This window comes from Lethenteron reissneri, chromosome 34, assembly GCF_015708825.2.
Source record: "Lethenteron reissneri isolate LAM-NWPU_2019-01 chromosome 34, ASM1570882v1, whole genome shotgun sequence".
NCBI lineage: Eukaryota > Metazoa > Chordata > Hyperoartia > Petromyzontiformes > Petromyzontidae > Lethenteron > Lethenteron reissneri.
This window is the reverse complement of record NC_083812.1, coordinates 492,026-518,643: the sequence shown is the minus strand read 5'-3', so window position 1 is coordinate 518,643 and position 26,618 is coordinate 492,026. Positions and strand designations below refer to the sequence as shown.

The window sequence follows — 26,618 nt, the reverse complement described above, 5'->3', positions numbered from 1 at the left end:
CCACGTGCAGCAGGGTGTCGCCACCTGCAGCAGGGTGTCACTACTTTGCAAGCCGCCTGGCTACCAACAAAGGTTTGTACACGAAGCCATCCAAATATACAAACACAGACATAATTTCAACTGTGATGATGGGTACAAACTTAGTAATCATTGGAAAGATGTTATTAACCATGCAAAAAAGATTGAATTACACATATTTGGACCATCTTATTTGACAAGCACTATTCTTCAGTTACCGTATAGTTTCTTCTTCTTTTTTCACACACTGGTTTTCCTACTTTAAGTTTTACCACGCATATTTGGCAAATCTAGAATTAATCCCAGCAACGTAGCAAAGTGCGGTTTCATCTACATAACAAAGGCTCAGTCCCATTCATAGCAGCCGCACCTTTACATCAGCCGCACCTTAACGACTCCTAGAACCTCCCAGTTCAACCAGTCTACACAACAAAGACTCATTCCTGGCAGCGGTTTCAGCCGTACCACATCTACATAACAAAAGGCTCAGTCCCATTTACACGCACCTTTACATCAGCCGCACTTTAACAACTCTTGGAACCTCCGATTTCAACCAGTCTACACAACAAAGGCTCATTCCTAACAGCGTGCTTCAGCCGCACCGAACCTCACAATAATAATATCCAGGGCCTACCTTGGCTCCTCCCACCCTCAACCAGTATATATACAAGGACTGTTTTTTTGGAATTTCTCTTACTTGATACAGCAATCGTGCTGTGACGGTTCCACCTGAAGACTGAAGCTTGTGTTGCCTCCGAAACGTCGTGATTTTTTATTTTATATTTATTTAACTTTTATTAATTTTAATTTTATTTTTTTACCTACGTGACTTTACCGAAAAAACCTAAGAATATGAATCCTTGCAGTCACGAAAGCTTCAAATCTAGAATTCGCGTGGTGAAATATGGTCAAGTGAGGTCAAACATTGATCTGCACGACCGACAACTTGTGTATGGGTGGAGTGGTGGCGCAGTGGTTAGCCGACTGTTCTACAAACCTGGATATATGAGTTTGATTCCCGTTCCCATACTAAACAAATATCTGAACTAGAACTCTACCTTTCTTAAATCGACTCAGTTGTAAATTTATTAAATACCATCATGGGTGAAACACAGGCAATCGAGCGTGATGATGGCCATACCACCCCCTCGTGTACCCTACCCTAGTCCTTAATAGGTGCTCGCTCACAGCGCTCGATACAAAACAGTCTCTGAAGGGTTGTCTGTATGTGTTGTTGTGCCGTGTGTTTCAGGTGTCTGGTGTAATGGTGACGCTGCTGTACCACAGGCAGCCCTTGATCTCTTCTCTATTTACCTCTCTCCCAATCTCGCTATCTCTGTTTACATCCATTGCTCTGCTGCCACTATCCATTACACTTTGGTCCAGTCCCATACCTTCAGCATTATTTATTCTGCACATATATTAGATACCTGCCTTGCAGGAGGGCCGTTGCCCGAAACGCAAGTCTATTATATTGTTCTTTCAATAAGTAATTATAAATCGTGAATGTGGTATTGTATTGTATTATTTTTATGTTATAGCTATCATGCCGGTAGTTTATCCGGGAACGCATCACGGAGTCCCACAACTCTTTGTTCAAGAGGGCCCTGTAACATCACTTGGTTGGCCAATCACAATCATGAGAGTTTCACTTCGCGTGGCAGGATACCAGAGAACTCGGAGAAACCACACCTCGAAGCCCCCCCCCCCCCGCCTCCTCGCCTACAGCACCTGGCAAGCCCTGTGCAGGTCGCCCAGTCAAGCACTAGCCAGGCACCATACTGCTTGGCTTGTAAGATCACCACGAGACGGGCACCATTCAGTACAATCTCGTCATAGGGAACGGTGACATCGTCGCCGTGAGAGAGGGAGACACACAAACCAAATGGCACGGGGATGTCATTTGGGTTTCCAGGAAAGTCTCGCTGATTCTCGACACGTCTGTTTAAAGGTATCCTACAATATATGGGGAATTAGTCGTATTGAATTTCTTTGCGAGAGAGTAACGGATAAATCCGAGCACGCGTAGCCAAGAGGATGTACCACAGAAAGCTCCGTGCGCACGGGTTCACGATCACACGCCGCTAAACTTCCATCCGACTATTCACCTCGTAGCACCGGCTTGGTGGCTTTCCCCCCGGACTTTCACGACACAAGTCTCCACGTGACCCCCCAGCCCTCGCCATCCATCCACACAAAGCCCACGGCAGACATGCGTGCCGCCAGCCTACCGCGCCCGGCTCGATTCGCTCACGCATTCACTCACCGGTTCCATTTCCACAATCGAATCCGCGCACAAACACAGACGCGGGCAGCAGTGGCGGCTGATTAGAGCCACCAGAAAATATGCTACGTTTTTTTCCACATCCGAGCCCAGTTTGTTTCCCTTCAACGAACGCGCTAAGTAAGTAATCCGGAACCCATTACGACCCCCTAAGCCTATGAGGCGTAGCGATGTGGCTTAATTTGACGCTCGCTGCTCGCCGGAGATAGTCGGAGTGAATCGCCGGCTTTGAAGATGAAGTGCGAGGGCTGCGTGTGTGAGTTGTTCACTTGGGGAGGGGAGCAGCAGCAGCAACAACACACAGAAACACGCGAGTTGCTAACTACGACAGGGGAAGAGAATTCTGCGCGGGGTTTTCTAAACGAGTTGCCGCTATGCGTCCCGTTCAGTTGCGATCAGTTTATAATAATAATATAATAATAATGAATCGGTCGATAAATACGTTAATTAAATAACTATTTGGTTTTTCGGTGAAGTCACGTGACTTTACCGAAATAACCAAAGAGTAATTTCTGCGGTAACGAAAGCGTCAAATCACGTTTGATTAATTAAATTGTTTATTCATTACTTGATTGATTAATTATCTGCAGAACTTTTGTCAATACACTGCAATATTGGAGGGCTTGTCAGCGGTGGGGGTTGTCTGACAGCCCCCCTCCACAACTCACCATCGCTGAAGAAACTGGTGGAGATGTCGCGATATCACTCGTCACTGATGGCAGCCGTGGCCGGGCAGCCATCTCAGGTTGCCCGGTCCATATCGCAGTGCCAATAACCGTGATGTCACTGTCCCTCCCCTCATTTAACCATTGATAGCCGATGTCAGTGTTAACAACTGTCAACTTCTGTGGCAAAGTGACAGCACAGGCAAGCAAAGCATTGTGGGCCTTTCCTAGATAGTGGCGAAGTGTTTGTGACGTGGCCGTGGGAGAGCAGCGTGGCGTCGTGACGCTTCTTCGCTGAGGGAACAACAATTAGAGGATCTGAAGAAAATCGAAGCTTGTACAGAGAATGTTTTACTTCGGAGCTCGCTTATAATTCACGATGGAACACGATTTTTGTTCCTGGGTAGTAAGTGTTTTTATCTAATTGCTTATGGCTCACAAGTATAGAAATTGGCTATTATTCCCCACCAACTTTGCTTTTGTGACCACGTTTTCTTACTGAAAATAGGTAAATTTCAAAATATCACTGTCCTGGTCACAAAAGCAAAGTTTGTGAGGAATAACAGCCATTTTCTGTACTTTGAGGCATTAAGCAACTAGGAAATAACACTTACTACCCAGGAACATTTTTTGTTGTTACACAGTGATATAATGCGCGTGTCACTCACAAGTGTGTGTTTGAGTGGTGCGAACGATTTTCACAGTAGATGGTAAAGCGTGATTGTCAAAGCAGATGCCCTGACTTGTGTTTGTAGCTGCTCTGGAGAATGCCTGCGCTTCTGGCACGGAGTGTCACAACACCCATGGGACAGATGCGTCACGCGCAGAAGAGGGAACTCCCTGCAAAGCATACGGTCAGCTTCATTCACTTTGCTTGTGTCATGGCCGGGAGAGTGTGGTGAGCAATTGTGTTGTCAATGGGCTATGCAATATTCTTAAGTGAGTGAGGGCCCTGCCTCGGAGATAGGGATTGGCAAGGAGGGGTGGGGGCGGGCGGGGTGGGGGAAGAGGGAATGGATAAAGGGAACATTGCAAGGGCGGATGGGGAAGGATTTCGTGGCTGAGCTCAGGGGAGTGAGGTGTGGCCGGCACTGGGGAAAGGCGGACAGTAGGCAATGAGCGAGATCCTGGGTCACTCGCTCCGCGCTGCCTGGTCTCCCCGCAGTTGTCGGCTGGACGTGAACTCGGCGTGCGCGCATTGCCATGGAGAGGCCCTCACAGAGACACCACCAGCGAGAGACTCACAGAGACACCACCAGCGAGAGACTCACAGAGACACCACCAACGAGAGACTCACAGAGACACCACCAGCGAGAGACTCACAGAGACACCACCAGCGAGAGACTCACAGAGACACCACCAGCGAGAGACTCACAGAGACACCACCAGCGAGAGACTCACACAGAAACACCACCAGCGAGAGACTCACACAGAGACACCACCAGCGAGAGACTCACAGAGACACCACCAGCGAGAGACTCACAGAGACACGACCAGCGAGAGACTCACAGAGACAGCACCAGCGAGAGACTCACAGAGACACCACCAGCGAGAGACTCACAGAGACACCACCAGCGAGAGACTCACAGAGACACGACCAGCGAGAGACTCACAGAGACACCACCAGCGAGACGCAGTCCTCCTCGCAGCCTCTCGATAAAGCTGTCGTGTCTCCGTACACAACACGAGAGCAACAAAAACTCGACCAAGTGTTCGCAGTAATTGGGAGCGGGTGATTACTGTCGTGTGTAATATCTATCGAGCAAGCTTGCGGTGTGATTTTTAAAATTTGGCAAATTTTGGACCGTGTCGCTGACCAAATATTGACCTACTCTTTAGAATGACGCCACAGGATCTATGACGTCCGCTGTGAGTGAAGCAGACGGCGTGTAGTAGTTTATACGGATGTAGAACTTCTTTCGCACCGTACGTAGCCAAGCGTGCTAATCTGAGGTGCGCGGGAAGGGCAGTAAACTAAACACAAAAAGCAGTTCTAAAGAAATTGGGGTTTACTTTAGATTTACAAGTGCTACGCTCCAACGTCTACCTAGTAGCTAATGCACACAAGCGCAGCAATAGTCAGGGCGGCCTCTGGCATCGAGCCGTGAACCTCTCCCTGCACCAAGCGGCGAAGGGCGCCACCACTGCGCCCCGTCACCGCCCCAAGGGGGAGGGGGGGGGCAGGAAGCGCCGCTCTTCACACATTGCAGCCGCTGGCGACTTCTGCTTGCGTGATGAGCCATTGTTGTGATGGAGAGTGTGCTACAGTTTAATAACTTCACAGGGTTCTCGTTTCAAAGTTGAATTCATTTTCGGGGATGTTTGAGCTCACGGGGGTTCAGCAGGCGGCAGTGGGGACCGTAGTGGTTTCAGTTCCACGTTCTGAACCTCGCCATCCCGAGTTCAATTCCCGCCCGCGGCTCTCACCCGTAGAGAGTGAGATGTCAACAGGGTCCTAGCCGCCCACTCCTCCATTTCACCAATCCACACTGACCAGCGTGGTGAAGTATGGTCAAGTGACAGCCAAGACCGACACTGCCTTCATCCAGCAGTGGATTGCCAGTAGCTGTATATTGACTCTCTTAAATATTTATAAAAAAGTAACGAATCCTAGTTTTGTCTCAAATTAGTTTTGTATTGAATTGCTACACGAATGTAGATATTAATTCGTGTTAATATTATATCTGTCCATTACTCAGGGCGACAATTACTCACGGCAAGTGGATGTCATCAGCGTCACGTGAACATTTGCCCACAGCGTAATCCTGTACGGACGGACAAAATGTTATCCACGTACGGCCATCCTGCAACGGGCCTAGCAGACGAAGAGATGAGGGGAGCCAGATCTGGGCTGTATGTCACCTCTGTAATGTCGTCTGATGAGCTCAGCGTCGTGTGTGCCTGAGTGGCCTTCTGGAATTGTTAGACGCAAAGGAAGATGGGCTTCTGCCGTCACCGAAATGTTCGGGTCCAGTCGTAGAACAGAGCGGCTCAAGGCGCAGCCCTGCAGTTGGCTCCGTGCGCCCGTCTCGCCACATGACCTCGACTGTAGAGGGACGCGAGTCTCGCTCCTCCACAGGGGACTTGGCCTGCTCTTCCACGCCGGCCAGACGTTTTGGAAGGCGGTGAGAGGACCCACACTTACTCCACCACACGTGGCCTGCACGGGGACACCGCAGTGTGGACAGGGGCAGCAGGGGTCGGAGTGAGTGGTAATGCATTTATTGACCCCACAGGGATGATGGCCGAGGAAGCGTCCATCTCCTGATTACAGCCCTGAGCCAGTAGTGGAAGTTCCACCTTCATGGTGCGGGGGGGGGGGGGAGAGTCTCCCTGTAGGCCAACCACTGTGTTGACGTCTCCATCTACTCTAGAGGGAGGGATGATGGACTGACTCAACCCCCCTCAAGCTCGCCCTTCCCTGCCCCTCCCCCCAAGCAGGATTTGAACTCACAACCTCTTGATTGGGAGCCACTCGCTCTACCGCATGTTGATCAGTGCCTGGGGGGTCCGTTGTGGGTGCGGGGGGGGGCATTCGATCATCGCAGAGCAGAACACGTCGCCTGCAAGGGAAGTTTCGTGAGGATTTCTCGCGGCTCCGTGAGTGATCGCTTGACTCGCGATTCTTCAATGTCCACCTTTCAGCAGCAAGGGGACCTCTTGGCATTTGCTTTTTAAGGAATCCGTTATCCGCCATCAGCCGGGTGTTGTCGAATGGAGCGAGACCCTCCTGTTTGATAGAACACAAACCTCGCCCAAAATAGAATCGACCAAACATCATCATCATCACATCATCATCACCATCATCGTCTTCTTTGTTGTCGTAATCGTAATTATCATCAGTCGTTATTATCGTTAGTATCAGTATCATTATCGTCTTCATCATTTGCTAAACGGTTATCATTGTTGCCATTATCATCTTCATAATCGTCATCATTATTAGCAGGTCTTATTTCCATCATTTTCATCCTCGTCTTCATTATCATCTCAACATCGACAAAATAATAATCGTAATCATCATCATCGTAATTATCAAAATCAATCGTGATCGTAATTGTGGCTATCAATCTTGATCACGCTCGTCGTCATCTTCATCATTCTCGTCAAAATAATCAAACTCTCGAATGACGTTCCTCTCCGCACGCTTTCAATCTCTCCATCTCTCGATCTTCTCTCTCTCCTCGTGTCTTCGTGCTCCCGGAGCAAACTCCCCCCCTCCCTGGCACCACAACAACAGTCCCGGCCCCCCCTACTCGACGCGTCGCGAGTGGTACAGCCCGCGATGTCAGAGCGCCGCCGCGTTTGGAAACGAGCGGAGAGAGCGCGGGGGAGAGAGAGAGAAGAGCGGAGAGCGGATGCAGCGCAGGTGAGATTACGCGGACAAGGATAGACACACACACAGGGAAGAGCGAGACACACGGACACACACACAGACACAATCGCAAGAGAGTGTTCGGAGACACACACAGATACTGAGAAACAAAAGCGCGGTCCACAAGGAGAGAGAGAGAGAGAGAGGAAGGGGAGGGGTGAGAAGCAGCTTCAGAGCGCAAATAAAGGGGGATGCGGAGAAGAACGGAGGAGATGGGGAGAGAGACGCAGTCAACCGTCACAGCCGGCGAGATCGGGATGCGCTTGTGAGGTGAGTGGAGCTACTGGAGTGAGTTTGTGTGTGAGACCGCGTTTATGTTGGTGGGGAGCGGTGGCGCAGTGGTTGACACACTACGCGACGCACCCGAGTTCGATTCCCGATTCCCGCTCACGCTTAAAGCCACTGGGCGAATACCTGAGCCGGCTCTGGGCCTCCTAGGTCGACTCACCTTTAAAGGAGAACTCTTGTGCGATGTGCCAATAAAACACCGGCATCGGGGAGACAAAGGCGGCCGAGAGTGATTCTGGCCACGTCAACCCCCTCGCGTGCGTCGTGCCGGTCTTCATGGGTGGTCACTAAGAGCACAAGCAGCCCCCAACAGTCGGAGGACACACACCTCTCTGTGTGTGTGTGTGTCTCTCTGTGTGTGTCTCTCTGTGTGTCTCTCTCTGTGTGTGTCTCTGTGTGTCTCTGTGTGTGTGTGTCTCTGTGTGTGTGTCTCTCTGTGTGTGTCTCTCTGTGTGTCTCTCTCTCTCTCTCTGTGTCTCTCTGTGTGTGTCTCTCTGTATGTGTGTGTATCTGTGTGTGTGTGTCTTTCTCTGTGTGTGTGTCTCTGTGTGTGTGTCTCTTTGTGTGTGTCTCTCTGTGTGTGTCTCTGTGTGTGTGTGTCTCTCTGTGTGTGTCTCTGTGTGTGTGTGTCTCTGTGTGTCTCTCTCTGTGTGTGTGTGTCTCTGTGTGTGTGTGCGTGGGCTGTTGCTGAACATGGAGATACAACGGTGGACGTGGCAATACCTTCAATGAGTATCAATGACCAGATTCATCAGCCCAAACGGCTGACAACGAGCGCGTTCTGACTGTGGATTGCTCCGTATGTTCGGGGGAAGCCGTGCAATATGGTACACTCAGTATGGCACACTCTGAAATGTTTGTTTTTGTACTCACCTATGTGTGTGTGTGTGAGTGATTGTGTGCGCGTGATATCTGAATTAGTTCTGGCCCTCCTACCCCTTGGATCGGCTGAGCATTGAATGAGTACCTGGTGCGTTGTGTGTCAACATGAGTACCTTGTGCGTTGTGTGTCAACATGAGTACCTGGTGCGTTGTGTGTCAACATGAGTACCTGGTGCGTTGTGTGTCAACATCAGCACGGGGGAGACAAAGGCGGTGAATGCTTAAGGATATCCCACCGAGCTTCTCGCCTGCCTCAATAGCTGCTCGCCAACAGCGCTTGCACGAACAGTCGACGTCGGGCACGCTTGAGTCTTTCGCGTGTGTTTGTCTTTGATACTTGACGCCACAGCGCAGTTACACTTTAGCATTCTATACAGCTGACACGTTTTTTTGTAATAATAAAATCTAGTTTACATTATCAATATGATTTGCAGAGTTTAAAAAAAATATATAATTATGATAACGTTACAATAGCACCTAATACACCGATCACAAGGCCTGCCCAAAACTCTTCCCTGTCGCGCTCTCGCGCCCAACGTGTTGCGAGCCACACTCTCTCTTCACTCAACCACAACCACCACCACAACCACCACCACAACCACCACCACAATCACCACCACCACCACAACCACCACCACCACCACCACAACCACCACCACAATCACCACCACCACCACAACCACCACCACCACCACCACAATCACCACCACAACCACTACCTCGCAACCACAACCACCACCACAAGTCTCTCTTCACTCAACCACAACCACCACCACCACAACCACTACCTCGCAACCACAACCACCACCACCACTACTCTCTCTTCACTCAACCACAACCACCACGACCACCACTAAACCACTACCTCGCAACCACCACCACCACTACTCTCTCTTCACTCAACCACAACCACCACTACCACCACTAAACCACTACCTCGCAACCACAACCACCACCACTAGTCTCTCTTCACTCAACCACCACCACTACTTTCTATTCACTCAACCACCACCACTACTCTTTATTCACTCAACCACCACCACGCAACTACAGCCCACCGCCACCAACCACCACTACGCAACCACCACCACTATTATAACCAGCAACCACCAACACCCATCACCCACCAGCACCAACCACCACTACGCAACCACCACCACCGTCACCACACGACCATAACTACCATTTAATGAATGGCAGTAGATCCACATTGGTAACGCTACCGAAATATAAACATAATCTACATTGCTCTCCGGTTTGCGTGCACATCTAGATAGGCAAATAGGTGAGCCCCAGGCAGACAAGGAGACAGGGAGGAGAGGTAGGAATAGCAGCAGGAGGAGGAGGACGAGAGGGGCTGGGTGTATGCAGAGAGATGCTGGGGTGGAGGGACGATGGTTTTTGGCCTTGGCCCGTGCATCTGAGCGACGCTTGAACCGCCCCCGCTAGCCGCTGACAGCACCAGAGATGTTGCCCGCGGCTGCGCCTCTGTCCCACGTCTCATAAATCCCGGCTCAGCCGCAGTTCGCTCTGTTGCCTCGGCCGCGATCGTCGCGGTCCCGGGTAACCACGGCCGCTATCTAGGGGGTGGGGGTGGCGGGGGGGGTGGGGGTGGCGGGGGGGGGGGGGGGGCGGGGGGGGTGGGGGTGGCGGGGGGGTGGGGGTGGCGGGGGGGCTTATTTGATTCACGCGCTATCACAGTGTGCGTGTGGTGGGCGCGCGCGCAGGGAGGGAGGGAGGGAGAGTGTTGCATTGACAGCAGCGGTGGTGGTGGGTGTTCGTGGTGGTGTTAGTGGTGGTGGTGGTAGGGGTAGCAGCGGCAGTGTTGGTGACTGTGGTTGCGATGGTGGTAATGGTGGTTGCCTGATTGTGTTTGTAACTGTAGTTGCGGTTGGTGGTTGTTGTGTAGTGGTGGTTGGGTTTCAATGGTGGTAGGTGGTGGTGACGGTAGTTGGTTCGTGGTGGATCTGGTGGTAGTACATTGTTGCTTGCGGTGGTGATTTGGGGGACTGGATGTGTCACGAGAAAGCAGCACATTTACTCTGACACTGATCCCTTCATTCATTCGTCGTGCCGCATGGCTGCCTGATGCGAGGCATATTGCATTGCATACCGCGGTTCATAACGCGTGCGCGTGTGTGTGTGTGTGCGAATGTGCGTGCGTGTGTGACTGTGATCGAGGATGAGTAGTGTTCGAATGTTGGAGATAGAGGGAGAATTTATGCAGGTGGCTGTGGCAGCAAATTAATTAAACTTTAGGAATCACGAGTGTGAGTGTGTGTGTTGATGGGTTGTGTGGAATGGTTGCGTAGCGGTCTTTACGCTGCGCTACGAACCCAGCGACCTCAGTTCCATTCCCAATCACAGCTAACGTCATTGACGAGTGTTATCTGTACCTCCTCTAAGTCAACTGAGCCTTAACTGATTATCCGTGTGTGGTGCATAAACATCATTACAGGGGAGATCAAGGCGACTGAGTAGGGACTCGCTTAACAGCCCTCGCCCCAACAGTCTCTCTCTCTCTCTCTCTGCGTGTGTGAGATAGAGAATTCGCATTACGCTGTGTGTGTGTGCTTTATCAGTGGATACAGCAGCGGCAAAATGAATAGGAAGTGGAGATCACGGGTGCGCATTCTGCTCCGTGGTTAAGTGTCTCAGCTTACAGAGCTCGTACGGCCAATTACGGCGCGAGGAATATTGCGCCGTGATTTTAAAGTCGCTTATACGCCGCTGAAAAACGCTCCGCATTAGTTCTCCGTGCGCCGAGCAAAGCCGCGCAATGGATTACCACACGGACGACAACCACCACCACCAAATTTGACATCCCATTCCTCCAGAAATGTCACAGCCTCGCCTGCCCAGAGCGGAGACGCTCTGGGGGCTCAGTGCCTGCGAGAGGTGGCACCAAAAGGCAGCGATGATATTCCACAGAGACGGGACCCCGTGACGCGAGCGCTCCACACCGACCGCTGGGCCCGCGGTAAATGTACGGCCAGAGCTTAATTTTACCCGAAGCTGTGGGAACATTTACCCACCACTGCTATGGGGGGGGGGGGGGGGGATGGGGGGGGGGGGTGCGATGCAGTGGGGGGTTCGGGTCCGCAAGCTTGTGGGGGTTCCTGAAATATTTATTGGGAAATTAATCCCCCGAGTCGAGCCCTTGCAATTGCTCGTTCTCACCGCTGCTGGTTGAGGGCCCCAGGGGTAGAGGGAGCTCTGAGGAACTCCTCTGGTAGAAGTATAGTTTGGCCTACTCTTCCACTATGGCCAGACATCATGGAAAAGGTGGGAATACCCGAACTCCACACCAAACACGACCACTGATCGACTACCTGTTGCACACCCATTTGTACTGTAGGGTGGACAGAGGGCAGCGTTTGTGGGGTGAGCGACGGGGGGTGATCGTAAACTCGCCCCGTTGTCCTCACTGCCGCGCCGGCGGATAGAATCGAATCGGTGACCAGTGGAGTCTGCGCCCAGTGCGCTAAGCCACTAGACCGCTGGGGCAGCTTCCTGGGCCCAAGGAGCCACGGGAGGGAAGCCGCCGGCGCGCTGGGGACGGGGCCCGCTGGGGACGGCGAGCGCTGGGGCCCACGGCGTTCCGTTTCGCGTCGCTGGGAGGCAGCCGTGGAGCCCCTGGGTGCCCACGTCTGGCCGAGCGAGGCTCGCCACGGGGGCCACGGGGGGCGGTTCTTTCTCACGGGGCGCCGCGTTCAGGGCCCGATCGGCATTGGGGAAGAGAGGGCGCTCAGCAGCGATGCCAGGCCCATGCTGCCGGCTTTGGAAGCAGATGGTTTTCCATCCAGACACCCACCCCCACCATCCCCCGCACCACCTCCCACCTCCCGTGGTCGAAATGAAATATAATGTAAGCAGCTCGCGCAGCGATTTTCATGCTCTTCGCTTGAGCGTTTAAAATTAATGTAGCTGCTGCTGCTGCTGCTGCGGTGGCGACGGTGACGATGGTGGTGGAGTTGGTGGTTGTCCGTGCCAGCGGAATGTCGGACTTGAAGTTTCATCACCGCCTGCTTCCATGATTGTCGGGGGCGTGCACGCGTGTGAGCGTGACCCCGCGTTGTTCGCGAGCGATTGGCAAGGGTCTGCTCCGTGCATTTCTCGCGGTATCGGCGGAGCGTGCGCCCGATAGGGTTATCCGCTTTTCTGGTGCGATGTGTTCATATCAGCACTGGGGAGACAAAGGTGGCCAGGCGTCGTGTTGGTCACCCACCCCCTCGTGTGCTCGCTAGTAGTACTTGCCCCAATAGAGTCCGTTGAAGGTTATACGGAGGATCTTTGTCTTGTTTGTCTTGATTGTGTTTGCTAGCAGCGGTAGCAGGTGCGTGTGAGTAGTCGTGTGGACCAGTGGCGTGCGTGTGTGTGTGAGTAGTCGTGTGGACCAGTGGCGTGCGTGTGTGTGTGTGTGTCTGTGGGGTCACGCGACCTCACACAGTGGGCTGAAGATGGAAGCGAGGAGCGGGCTGAGTGGTCGTTAGCGACGGTGCCGTGCTGGCTTCTCGAAGCTGCGGAGCGGAGCGGGGAACATCTGGTGTCGCCTTCATATCCAGCGCCGTGATCTCAGCAGACACGATTTACCGTGGCAAATAAAACACACACACACATTATAGGAGACCCACGATACCAAATAGGCGCTGCAAACAGATGAATGAATTATATTGATCGTGATCGTGACTTTGATTAGCGGCTTAATTTCAGCTTGGATCCTGTCCAGATTGGGGATAGCAGGAAAGTAATATTTCAGAGCCCAGCACACCACATCAAGTATACATCTCGCTTTGGTTATAACTAGTCACGTGTCACCAACTCTCGTTTAGCAGCAACACAGACAAATATCCAGTGTCATTAGGATGATGATAAGAATAATATACTAGAGGGATTGAGATATATTCACAATAAGTCCCATATAGCAGCAGCAACAACAGTAACAAAGCATATTGTAAATGGCTTAAGATGTTATAGGCAGCAGAATTCCCCCATTAATTAAGTGCTATCATTTGCGTGGCAGTTATATTTATTTATTTTATTCGCGCAACAAAAAAAGACGTGTGAACGAATTGCGGTCGAGTAATGAATTCCCGGGAAGTGCCCGCACGGAGATGCAGCAGCTGTGGGACACCAACCCACTACTCGGATGCATTTGCCGGCAATGAACCACGGCTGCATTTCTTCTCTTTCTCTTCTTTTATAATTTTGGCGAGATATGGCGTGTATCCAATTACAGATGAGGCAGCCAGCGTCGACCTAAGAATAATCCTGGGCGGGCTGGAGGGGGGCGGGGGTGCGACGGGGGGCGGGGTCGGGGGGTAGAAGGGAGGGGAGGGGTGGGGGCTTAAGGACTGACAAGGCTTTGTTTGAATCCACCCGAGTTGCTGAGCTGCGAGACTTGTATTTAAATCTCACAAAATCTCCACCGCCGCCATATGCATATGAGTCATTGTGTGTCTGTATGTTGAACTTCTTTCGCACCGTACGTAGCCAAGCGTGCTCATCGGAGGTGCGTGGATGTGTGGATCCACGTGTGCGTATGTTTATGGGATTGGACCAGAGTCACGAGCCATGGAGGCAGCCATGTTATCCGCAAATCTCGCTCAAGACCGGTAACAAGTGGCGACTATTTTAATCGATTCTGGGCCTTCCCTAGGCCAACTCATCTTCAAATGAGTACCTGATGCGGTGTGTAAACATTGCCATTGGAGAGACAAAGGTGGTCGGGTGTGCTGGCCACCCACCCCCTCCTGTGCCATGCCGGCCTTCACAGGTGCTCGCTAACAACACTTGCCCCTGAAATATTGAGTAAACATCAGCACTGTGGACCATGCTGCTCTCAATAGTTGCTCACTAACAGCACTTGCACCATCACTTTGTTGAGGCTATACACACATCTGCCCGTGTACTCGTGTACGTGTACGCATGTCAGCAGTATGCCCATGCCCGTGAGTGTAGCTCTGTGCACGTACAACACTAACTCTTTGGTCAATGCGTGCAATGCGGGTCATGCGTGCGTTATTTTACCACACTGGTCGGTGCTGGTTCGTGACTGCGGCGAAAATAGACCGTAAGGCATAGATGTATCGTGCAATTAATTTTTCTGTTGCAAATGTGGACTTCATCTGTTGCGCCTGTATGGGGAATAGCGTTGTCCTGTCGCACCCATTGGTTTTCTACAGGTGCTTCGCTTTCCTCCCACATGTTTAAACAGTGATTAAGCTTGGACAGTTGGGGCTGACTCGCCGTATGCGACTTATTTCCCTGCTCGTCTGTGGTGCTTCTGAGTCATCCTCTCTCTCTTGGAGATTGAGCGAATACAGTGCGCATTACAAATTGTTACTCCTATTATTCTGGGTGATTGGTCGTAGTCACATTCTACCATGGAAAAATAAAACTCCCAAAGATTCCTGAACCAAACAAAACTCCTAGATGCTGACTCTCACTCGCAAACCGCCAATGAAATATTTAAAACCGTGAATTGAGCAGGTCCAAATCAAATGTCCACGAGGTGATGTGGCCGAGACTGCCCCTCCTCTCCACTCCACGCACGGCGCTATGCGGGAAATGCGCTGAGCCGGCCCAAGTTGTTGAGTTGTTTTTCCACAGCAAAACTCCGTGCCGTGCTCACCGACGTCACGCGCAATGAGCGAATCGAGACGCAAATAGATGACGCTTTGACTACGAGGTGACGCTCGACACGAGAGTAATTCGCCCCAGCCCTTATTGGTCTGATTGGCCTCGAGCAGAATTCCGATCTGCTGCGAGGTCAGCGTAAAGCAGTCGAGTTCCGACTCGGCACGGCAAATAGCCAGTGGGGGAAAAAGGACCAGAATCCAGAGGGCCCCGTGCTGGCTCGGCCATGATGTGCCAGGGGACGCGTGCTGGGCACGACTCTAGCCAGCAGCACATGGGGCCTCGTCACACTCGGCCAAGCTGTGTCCTCGTGGCCCACAGCCCTTGTGCAGCAGCAGCAGCAGCCGCCTCCTCCTGCTGCTGCTGCTGCCGCTTGCTATCTCACACAGCCCGCCTGGCACTGGCTCTCTCGGTGTGGGAGAATGACAGCTTTCCCACTCCCCCTCGTTCTGCCTTGAGGCGTTAACATAATTAATACGATCCATTTCGGGGATATGGTCACTGGGTTCGTGGAGCAGCACGCTCACCATTGCACCACCCCCCCACCTTGCCAGGCAGGCCGCCTGCCCTTCACTCGCCAGAAGAAAACCCCAAGGTCACCGCGATAGTCATGCAGACTGTTGGGGCAAGTGCTGCTAGCAAGCACACTCACAACATCAATCGCCGTTCGCCACTAAGCGGAAGTGACGTCAGCACGGCGATTGTGCCAGGCTGGGTACACCTTGAGTCCACATGAAGTGTCGAAGGCTCGCTGGCAGGTCACGGGAACAGACCCAGGGCGCCATGGGTTGACTGATCGAGATGACTGGCAGATGCAACACCCGTGTTCTCCACTGTGGCAACACACTCACCCCCAGGCTCGCCCCCACTCAGAGCCGTCCCTAGGGTACGGCGAATCGGGGTGACTGCCCCGGGCCCCGCGCTTTGGGGGCCCGCACTTCGACGTGACGGTGTCAGATGTAATACTTCCGGTTTAGTTTGAAGGCGTTTGCGGGCCCACAACGTGCTTTGTATGTACATACATGTACATACATGTACATGTACATGTATGTACATGTACATGTACATGTATGTACATGTATGTACATGTACATGTACATGTACATACATGTACATACATGTACATACATGTACATGTACATGTATGTACATGTACATGTACATACATGTACATGTACATGTATGTACATGTACATGTACATACATGTACATGTATGTACATACACACCCATGCATGTACATGTACATGTATGTACATGTATGTACATACATGTACATGTACATGTATGTACATGTGCATACATGTACATGTACATGTACATACATGTACATGTACATGTACATGTACATACATGTACATGTACATGTACATGTATGTACATGTACATGTACATGTATGTACATGTACATGTACATGTACATACATGTATGGGTGTGTACATACATGTACATACATGAATGGGTGTGTATGTACATGTACATGTATGTACATGTACATGTACATACATGTACATGTACATGTATGTACATGTATGTACATACATGTACATGTACATGTATGTACATGTACATGTACATACATGTACATGTACATACATGTACATGTATGTACATGTACATACATGTATGTACATGTACATGTACATTCATGTACATACATGTACATACATGTATGTACATGTATGTACATGTATGGGTGTGTATGTACATGTATGTACATGTACATACACACCCATACATGAATGGGTGTGTATGTACATGTATGTACATGTACATGTATGTACATGTATGTACATACATGTACATACATGTACATGTACATGTATGTACATGTACATGTATGTACATGTATGTACATACATGTACATACATGTACATGTACATACATGTACATGTACATACATGTACATGTACATGTATGTACATGTACATGTACATACATGTACATGTATGTACATACACACCCATGCATGTACATGTACATGTATGTACATGTACATGTATGTACATGTATGTACATGTACATGTACATACATGTACATACATGTACATGTATGTGCATGTATGTACATACATGTACATACATGTACATGTATGTACATACATGTACATACATGTACATACATGTACATACATGTACATATATGTACATGTATGTACATGTACATGTACATACATGTACATATATGTACATGTATGCACATGTACATGTATGTACATGCACATGTATGTACATGTATGTACATGCACATGTATGTACATGTATGTACATGTACATGTATGTACATGTACATGTATGTACATGTACATGTATGTACATGTACATGTACATGTATGTGCATGTACATGCACATGTATGTACATACATGTACATGTACATACATGTACATGTACATACATGTACATGTACATACATGTACATGTACATACATGTACATACATGTGCATGTACATACATGTACATGTACATACATGTACATGTACATGCATGTACATACACACCCATACACACCCATACACACCCATACATGTACATACATGTACATGTACATACATGTACATGTACATACATGTACATGTACATACATGTACATGTACATACATGTACATACATGTACATGTACATACATGTACATGTACATACATGTACATGTACATGCATGTACATACACACCCATACACACCCATACACACCCATACATGTACATACATGTACATGTACATACATGTACATGTACATACATGTACATACATGTACATGTACACGGGAGGGGGGAACAAACTAAACACAAACCTCAGACTGACCGCTGGCCCCGCAACCCCCTATGGACGGCCCAGCCCACACCCACCTACACAAAGACGAAGATCTCCCGTATAGCCTTAACATACTGTTGATGCAAGTGCTGTTAGCGAGCACCTATGAAGGCGGGAACGGTACATGAGGGGGTGGGTGACCAGCACCACGCCCGACCGCCTTTGTCTCCCCAGTGGCGATGTTTCCACACTGCACCAGGTACTCATTTAAGGCTGAGTCGACCTAGGGGAGGCCCAGGACCGGTTCAAATAATCGTCACAGTGTTGGTCCGTGAGCGGGAAGCGAACCCGGGTGGCCAGGTTCATAGCGCAGCGCGCTAACAGCTACACCACCCATCCTCACCCACAATCACCCACACACCCATAGTCACCCACACTCACCAACACACACCCACATTCACCCACACACACCTACACTCACCCACACAGGCACACACACACCCATACTCACCCACACTCGCCCACACACACCCACACACACCCACACTCACCCACACACACCAACACACCTAAAAACACCCACACTCCCCACACACACCCACACACACCCACACTCACCCACACACACCCACACTCACCCACACACACCCACACTCACCCACACAGGCACACACACTCACCCACACACACCCACACTCACCCACACACCAATACTCCCCCACACTCACCCACACACCAATACCCCCCCACACTCACCCACACACCCACACTCACCCACACACACCCACACTCACCCACACTCACCCACACACACCCACACTCACCCACACACACCCACACTCACCCACACTCACCCACACTCACCCACACACCCACACTCACCCACACACACCCACACACCCCCACACTCCCCAACACACGGAACTGACAGTGAAAATGACAGCAGCACGCTCCCGCTAATTGTGACATTCCTCCTTTCCCCTCCACCCCCAACCCCCAGACCACCCACGCCCCGCCCCTCCAGTCCTTATTCAGCCTCTCCGTTGAGTCCTCTGGTGTGTTAAAGGCTGTTTATCGCCACTTCACACCCGACTCGTGGTGTAATAATGGGCGCATGTTTGGAGGTGGTTCCTATTAAAAGTCCGTGCTTAATGGGCTTCCGAGCAGGTTAAGTCGCCACCATTACCACCACCAAAGACAAAGACCCCCGTATAGCCTCTAACAGACTATCGGGGCAAGTGCTGTTAGGGAGCACCTATGAAAGTCGCCACGGTTCACGAGGGGATGGATGGCCAGCACCACACCCAGCCGCCTTTGTTTCCCCGCTGGAAATGTTTACGCAAACCGCACCAGGTACTCGTCTTAAGACGTAGTCGACCTAGGGGGGAGGCCGGTTCAGATAATCGTCATTGGTGTTGGCCGTGAGCGTCGTGCAGAGCGCTAACTGCTCACCGCTACACTACCGCTCACCACGATTGGCTACAGACCCAGGCGCCGCACAGACCACCACAATGAGTGTGTGTGTCGGCAGGCGGGGCGGGTGCCCGTAAGTTTGGCGCGTTTAGTATTTGCGATGTCTGCAGTGGGTGTCGAGAAAAGCGGAGGGTCCCATGGGGAGAGGGAGGGAGGGAGATCGGATGCGGTGAGACGGAGACAGAACGCATCTCCGTGTCAATGGTGCCCTCCGAATTTCATTAAAGCACAGCTCATTACGGTAAACGGAGCGGTTTGAAGAGGGGCTGGGGGGGGGAATCCAGAGCACGCGTCTGTGCAAAAATGACAACATTTGTAAGTCTGCGGTGGCTTTGTTATATCTTCTTCACGCTTATTTATTTGAGAAGCCTTCTAAGGATACATAAGCGGGGAGGCAATAAAAGGCGTCGGTAATAATGATTCCCGTGGGGGTGTTTCGGATCGGAGGTGGCAGGGGACGGGGCACGCGAGGTGAGCGATTCTCGTGCCCAGAGAGATTCATTCCGGCTGGTTTGGCGACATCGCGTACATGTATATATCTCGCTAAAGATGCAGCTACAGGCCGAGCGTCTGGCTATTCCAGTCTGCCAACGACCGGGGTGGGGGGGGGGGGCTGTATCTCTGTGTGTGCGTGAACAGCAACAACACGTAAATCGAGAGAGGGCGTGCATCTGTCGCTTCGAGATAGAGCCACGGGAAGGGTAAACATAACATTTCATTTTTTAGTGGGGGGGGGGGGGGAGGGGGAAATTGGATATTTGAATGGGAAAAATAAAACGCGTTAAAAGTTACCTTAGAAAAGTATGTTAATTTAGAGTTTGAACATCTTAGTGAAACACTGAAGATTAATGCGAACATGGACGCATTTTTTGTATTATATAATAGTGTTATTAGATTTGGTTTTCCATTTTACAGTATTTTAAAACATATTTGAGTTCATAATAATGTATATAGTATTCGGGGTGTAATTTAGAAGCAATAAGTTTTATTTCTTGCGGCGCCTCGCTCGTTACGAAAGCACGGTGCATATCAGCACGCTGCGTAAACACACGCAATGCCGATTCCAACTGGGCCGCTCATTAGCAACAAGGGGTTTAACGAGTCAACCCATCCTCGTGCGACACGCCACACCCTTTGTAAATCAGCGCGAGAAGTCATCTGACGGCGCGACAAAACGCGACAAAACGCGACAAAACGCGACAAAACGCGACAAAACGCGACAAAACGCGACAAAACGCGAACAAAACGCGACAAAACGCGACAAAACGCGACAAAACGCGAACAAAACGCGACAAAACGCGACAAAACGCGACAAAACGCGACAAAACGCGACAAAACGCGACAAAACGCGACAAAACGCGACAAAACGCGACAAAACGCGAACAAAACGCGACAAAACGCGACAAAACGCGAATTTTGCCTCCCGTCGTTTCCCGGCGAGATGAGCGGATGTTCTCGTGCCTCCTGCCGGAGCCCCCCCCCCGTCAGGATCGGTGAACGACAGCGACGCACGCGTCGTCTCAACGCGCCCCCCCCCTCTTGCTGCACTGCCTCCGGCCGCTGCGGCTTGCAGGGCGTGACAGCGCGGAGTCGCACAAAGCGTCTCGATGTCACCGCGTCTCGAGGCGTGGGGCGAGCTTGTTGTGTTGGTTGAGATAGGCAGTCTGTTATTCGTCGTCGTCGTCATCATCGGCCATGGTCAATCCACTGCTGGATGATGGCCTCGCCAAGCTGCCGCCACCTCTCACGGACCAGCGATGCAATACTCCGCCCAGCCACCTGCACACCAAATGATGCCATCGTCGCTCCAGCGATGGCGGAGATGTCCGTTGTTCTTCTTCTTCTAATTGTTGTTGTTGTTGTTTTTCACCGTCCATCATCCCTTGTCGTGATATGTCCTGCCCAGGTGCATAAATTTACGAGTGCTTGTTTGGATAGAAACGTGGACATTGACAAAGAAAATAGAACAAAAGTTTAAACATGGACAGAGAAGAAGAGAGACAGATGCATGGGGTTCCCCTGGGAGGCATAAAGAAGAGTGTATTCATGAGAGAACAACCTCGAGTTAGGGACATCATATCGACTGTCAACTTTATTATAAGCAGAGGAAAGGGAAGCTCGTGTGTCTGGAAAGAGACAGGGAATCGACAGCACGATTGGTTGGGGAATGAGAATGTCAGACTCGGTGGAATGGGTCGCTTCCGAACCTCATTACGCGCCTTGAAGAGCGCCTCTGTTTTGCGAACCGCACCTCTCCTTATCAGAAAGTAACATCTCTGGTGACTCCAAACTATGGGAACATCTTGCCGTGATTAAAGTCGAGCACCTTTGTCGTGATTAATGTGTACACCGTGAAATATCTCGGCGTGATGAATGCCCCAGTGCCGGGGCGCGAGGAGCCAGCTTCTCCCCTCGTGCTGAAGATCCCTCACTGCCATCGCTGCCGGCCTGCCACGTGGTTCCCGTACGCGATCCGAACATCCATCCCCTCTCCAATTCCCCACCTCCCTAACACGGGAACGCTTTTTTTGTTTTGGAAAAGCCAACTCGGTAATGGGAAGCAACAAAGCAATGTTTGTAGAGAGGAATGTTGGTAATCGGTGTCATATGTTTAACTCGCGACGACGAATGGATCGGATACGTGGACGCCGATAGCAAACGTTCAAAACTGCGCAAAGAAGCCCGGGAGAGGCGTAGGCTTGGAGTTGCACCGAGAGATGGCAAGAGGGACACACACACACACGCGTCAGGCACTCATTCAGTAGTGAATATATTATGGCAGGTGATGATGAATGCGTTGACGACGATGATGATCGTGATGACAACATTGACAATGATGACGACGTTTCACGTAAGAGGCACGAGTGGCTTCAAACCCGATGATGATAACGAAGACGGTGCTCGTGATGATGATGACACGTGATCTGTGCGCTGCGCTTGCGTGCAGCTGCACGCAGGGAGCGCGGCACTCAGCGGCTCCATGCCCTCAAGCGGCGTCGGCAGGAGAGGCAGGGCGGCGTTCTGTGCCAGAACCTGGCGAGCCCAGATCGCAAAGACCAGCGGGTGGTGTGTGTTGTTTTTAACTCGACCGCCCCTCCCTTCCCCAAGTGTGGCCTTCACTTGGCATTAGCTCGGTCTCACTTGGTGGCAAAACCAAAATGACCGGGAGTGCGACCGTGGCCGCTGGGGGCTGCGTGCTGACCAGGCTCGAGCCACTTCGACGCGACGACGGCTGGCAGGAAGCGGTGGCGCTTGGGTGGGGTGGCAGCAGGGGGGGAGGGGTGGAGGGGAGTGGCCGTCAGTCAGCAGGGTGTGTCAGCTGCATTTATTGATCCGACCGAGTGATGTTTGCCATCGGATCCCCCTGCCCTCCCTAACCAAGTCCTTTAAATACATCCGCTCTCACCTCCTCCCGGGCCGTGAACTGTAAACAGAGACGCGGGATGGGTATTCTGTGCGTGAGTCATGCGCGTGTGTGTCTGCGTGTGTGTGTCTGCGCGCGTGTGTTTTTGGGGGGCAGTGACGCAGTGGTTAGCACGCTGCGCTCAAAACCCAGCCACCCAAGTTCGATTACCGGTCACGACAAATAATAATAATAATAGCGAATAATTGAACCGACGCTGAGCCTGCCCTATGCTGACTTAGCCTTAACTGAGGCCACTTTGCGTAGCAACGTGCGGCCGCTCTGAATTTAATTCCGTTACTGGATTTTAGAGCTGGGGGGGGCGTGAGTGGAGCGGGCGGGGGGGGGGGCGTGAGTGGAGCGGGGGGGGGGGGGTGAGTGGAGCGGGGGGAGTCGTGAGTGGAGTGGGGGGGGGAGTCGTGAGTGGAGCGGGCGGAGGGCGTGAGTGGAGCGGGGGGGGGGGCGTGAGTGGAGTGGGGGGGGCGTGAGTGGAGTGGGGGGGGGGGGGGCGTGAGTGGAGCGGGGGGGGGGGGGCGTGAGTGGAGCGGGGGGGGGGGCGTGAGTGGAGTGGGGGGGGGGCGTGAGTGGAGCGGGGGGGGGGGCGTGAGTGGAGCGGGGGGGGGGCGTGAGTGGAGTGGGGGGGGGGGGCGTAAGTGGAGTGGGGGGGGGGGCGTGAGTGGAGTGGGGGGGGGCGTGAGTGGAGCGGGGGGGGGGCGTGAGTGGAGTGGGGGGGGGGGCGTGAGTGGAGCGGGGGGGGGGCGTGAGTGGAGCGGGGGGGGGGGCGTGAGTGGAGCGGGGGGGGGGGCGTGAGTGGAGCGGGGGGGGGGCGTTAGTGGAGCGGGGGGGGGCGTGAGTGGAGTGGGCGTGAGTGGAGTGGGGGGGGGGGCGTGAGTGGAGCGGGGGGGGGGGGGCGTGAGTGGAGTGGGGGGGGGCGTGAGTGGAGTGGAGCGGGGGGGGGTGGAGCGGGGGGGGGGCGTGAGTGGAGTGGGGGGGGGGAGTCGTGAGTGGAGTGAGGGAGGGGGGCGTGAGTGGAGCGGGGGGGGGGGCGTGAGTGGAGCGGGGGGGGGGTAGAGCGGGGGGGGGGGGGGGTGGAGCGGGGGGGGGGGCGTGAGTGGAGTGGGGGGGGGGCGTGAGTGGAGCGGGGGGGGGGGGTGGAGCGGGGGGGGGCATCTGCCCCGCCGCTGGCGTTGAGTGTCCGGCCAGCTGCTTCTTGACCTTCTAGCGAAAGCGGCGTGGAACTTGAGTTCAGGCGATCGCTCAGCCGAGATGAAGCTGCCAGAGGAGCCTGTAATTTAAACATGATGTAAAAATAATACAGATTTAAAATAAATGTATAAATAAAAGCGCAGCTCGCAGTAGAGAGGCTTTAGTGGAAGCCAACGTTGCTGGTTGAGTGAGACCGCGAGGAGGTGGTGCAGCCGTCTTGTGCTGCCGCTGTCTCACCGCACAATGAGACGGATGGACAGAAACACGGCTATTTATTTATTTTTCTTTCAAAAAGCACGCGAGAGTCCATTATGGACCGCACTTTGTGTGAACGCAGCCAAGTGCGTGGATGTGTTCACCAGGTAACAGCCCGGCCCAACTGAACACAACGTTTGGCGGCAAATCCATCCACATCCTCATAACGCAACATCAGTTGCTCGAACTGAAATCTCCATAGCTGGGCTCTCTGGTAATGTACATAATCGATGACTCAATCACAGTTATCGGTTTGATTATTTGACTAATCGGATACAAACACAAACATTGTTTCGGTCTTGCCTCTGTTCCCACGCGTGACACCGGATGGATGTGGTGGCCGTGGCTTGGTGACTCCGTCCGCGTCGTCAGCCGCGTCACGCTGCCCGCGCTTCGCCTTTCTCACGTCGGGAGGCAGGATGTTCGGGCAGCCGCAATTTTGTTTAAAGGGGCCCGAGTCATTCAACACAATGTCAGCTACCAAGGATGATGATTCTGGTGGGCGGGTAGCGCAGAGCGCTTCGCTGGTGCTGCTGAGATCCTGGGTTCAAATGCAAGCCGCCGCCGCCCCCTGTCATGAAACTGAGTTTCCCGAGTGTGGTGAGTCGATGGTCTCCGCTCGGTCACCAATTACTGCACAAAATATCCCGTTATATCGTCTTGGGTTGGACGATTACGTTGGATAAATTTCAGCTCTGGGAATTAAAAGATCGAGCCGATTGCCATGCACGGAACGACCATCACTCTCATAATTCCGAGTTGGTGGGAAAGTGAAATGCGGCCCAGAGGTCCGATGAAAAGAGGTCTCAGAAGTAGGTCTATGATATCTGCTTTCGTGGGCTCTTTTCTAACACGGAAGTCGGCAGTGCTCTACTAGGGAACCGAGTGGATATTTATTCTCATAATATGATGGCAATAGCACAATCGGGATAACATATTTTGTTATGTTATTTTCATAACGTAATGTAAGCATTAAAAACAAAACATTGTACGTGTTTAAGTTGCTGCTTCAGGCAAGTGGAACACATGGATCAGAGGGGAGACGGCGTGCTCGAGACACGGAAGGGTCGATCGAGACAATTAAGAGAGCATTGGGCAGGACTCGCCGTCACTGGGAGGGGTGATGGCGATGATCGAGACTGGTGATGGCGATGATCGAGACTGGTGATGGCGATGATCGAGACTGGTGATGGCGATGATCGAGACTGGTGATGGCGATGATCGAGACTGGTGATGGCATGGCAGTGCAAGGTGGGAACAGACCCGAGGAAGGCGGCCATTGCGCAGATGAAGCGACGACTTTAAACCCACGCACACGGAATCCGTCTCCTCGATCGTGGTGTCATCGCGTGGTGGAGGGCCTCCATCCAGCAGCGGATAGATAATGCGCGACAATGACGACCATTGAAGGTAGACTGACGAGGCGCGGGTTATCCTGACCAGGGCTGCGGAGCGGGGCCCACGCACCCATCCACGATGAATGCACAGGTCATGAGTCATCCTCGAGAATCTGTTATTCTATTAATAAAACATGCATCGGCCCCACAAACCTGTTTTAATTACGACGGTATTGGTTTAGAATGCCCACTTGGAACGATGTGCGCGGTAATTGTATTAATTCTTGTTTTGTTAATGACGCGGTTATTGGGACCTTGTTGCGAGACCGTTAACATTGCGCGTTCATTACGATGCGCGCCCGACGCCACCGAATTTGCATGAGAACGCCGTCTCCGTAAATAATGAAAAGTCGCGCGATATTCCCGCACTCGCCGTGTATTAAAATGAGCGTGCACCCGTAAAAAAGACAGAGCCACCCACCCACCCACCCACCACCTTCATGGAACCTCGCGAGCGGCGGGGACAACTGGCGTCTGCCCAGAACTGACGGACGGAGTCGACCTCGGGGAGCTGCTCTCAACGCAGGTTCTGACTTCACTTGCCGGCCGATCTCAGCCGTGGCCGAGAATCGGACCGGGGATTTGTGGCGCGGTTTGCTGACTGCTCGTGACACGCGCGCCGCGCTCACGCGTCCAACGTGAATGTCTCCACTATGCGGGCCGGCGGGGGGGGGGGGCTATTACGCAATCACGAGTGGCGTCCACCAGGCAGAGCACCAAGCAGACCCGGCTATCAGCATCACCATCCCTTAGCATTAGCTCCGATATAGAGTGATGCTGTCGGATAGATCGAGTGCGGATTCGCCCCTACATTCACCCCCCTCGCTCCTACCCGCACTCCCCCAACACCCCACCTTCCCCACCGCCCCCCCCCCCCACTGCTCAGCTGGTTAGCAAGCACTCTTGCTCTGCCCCTGAAGCACGTGTGCTGCCGTTTTGCACAATGGACCGGAGCACCGCGCGCGAAACCTTGCTGCGATAG

At 52.3% G+C, this 26,618-nt stretch overlaps 1 protein-coding gene across 6 annotated transcripts in view; it reads left to right on the top strand.

Annotated features, from left to right (window-relative positions):
* Positions 1-7,269: 7,269 nt before the first annotated feature.
* The window catches only part of LOC133350503 (bifunctional heparan sulfate N-deacetylase/N-sulfotransferase 2-like), a 168,883-nt gene continuing 149,534 nt past the window's right edge, over positions 7,270-26,618 (top strand). For 5 of the 6 annotated variants that reach the window (XM_061564848.1, XM_061564849.1, XM_061564850.1 and 2 more), the window contains exon 1: positions 7,295-7,609. The gene's annotated coding sequence lies outside the window, so the exon portion shown is untranslated. Of the gene's footprint in view, positions 7,610-26,618 lie in introns of all 6 variants that reach the window. The other variant, XM_061564845.1, reaches the window with a different exon arrangement.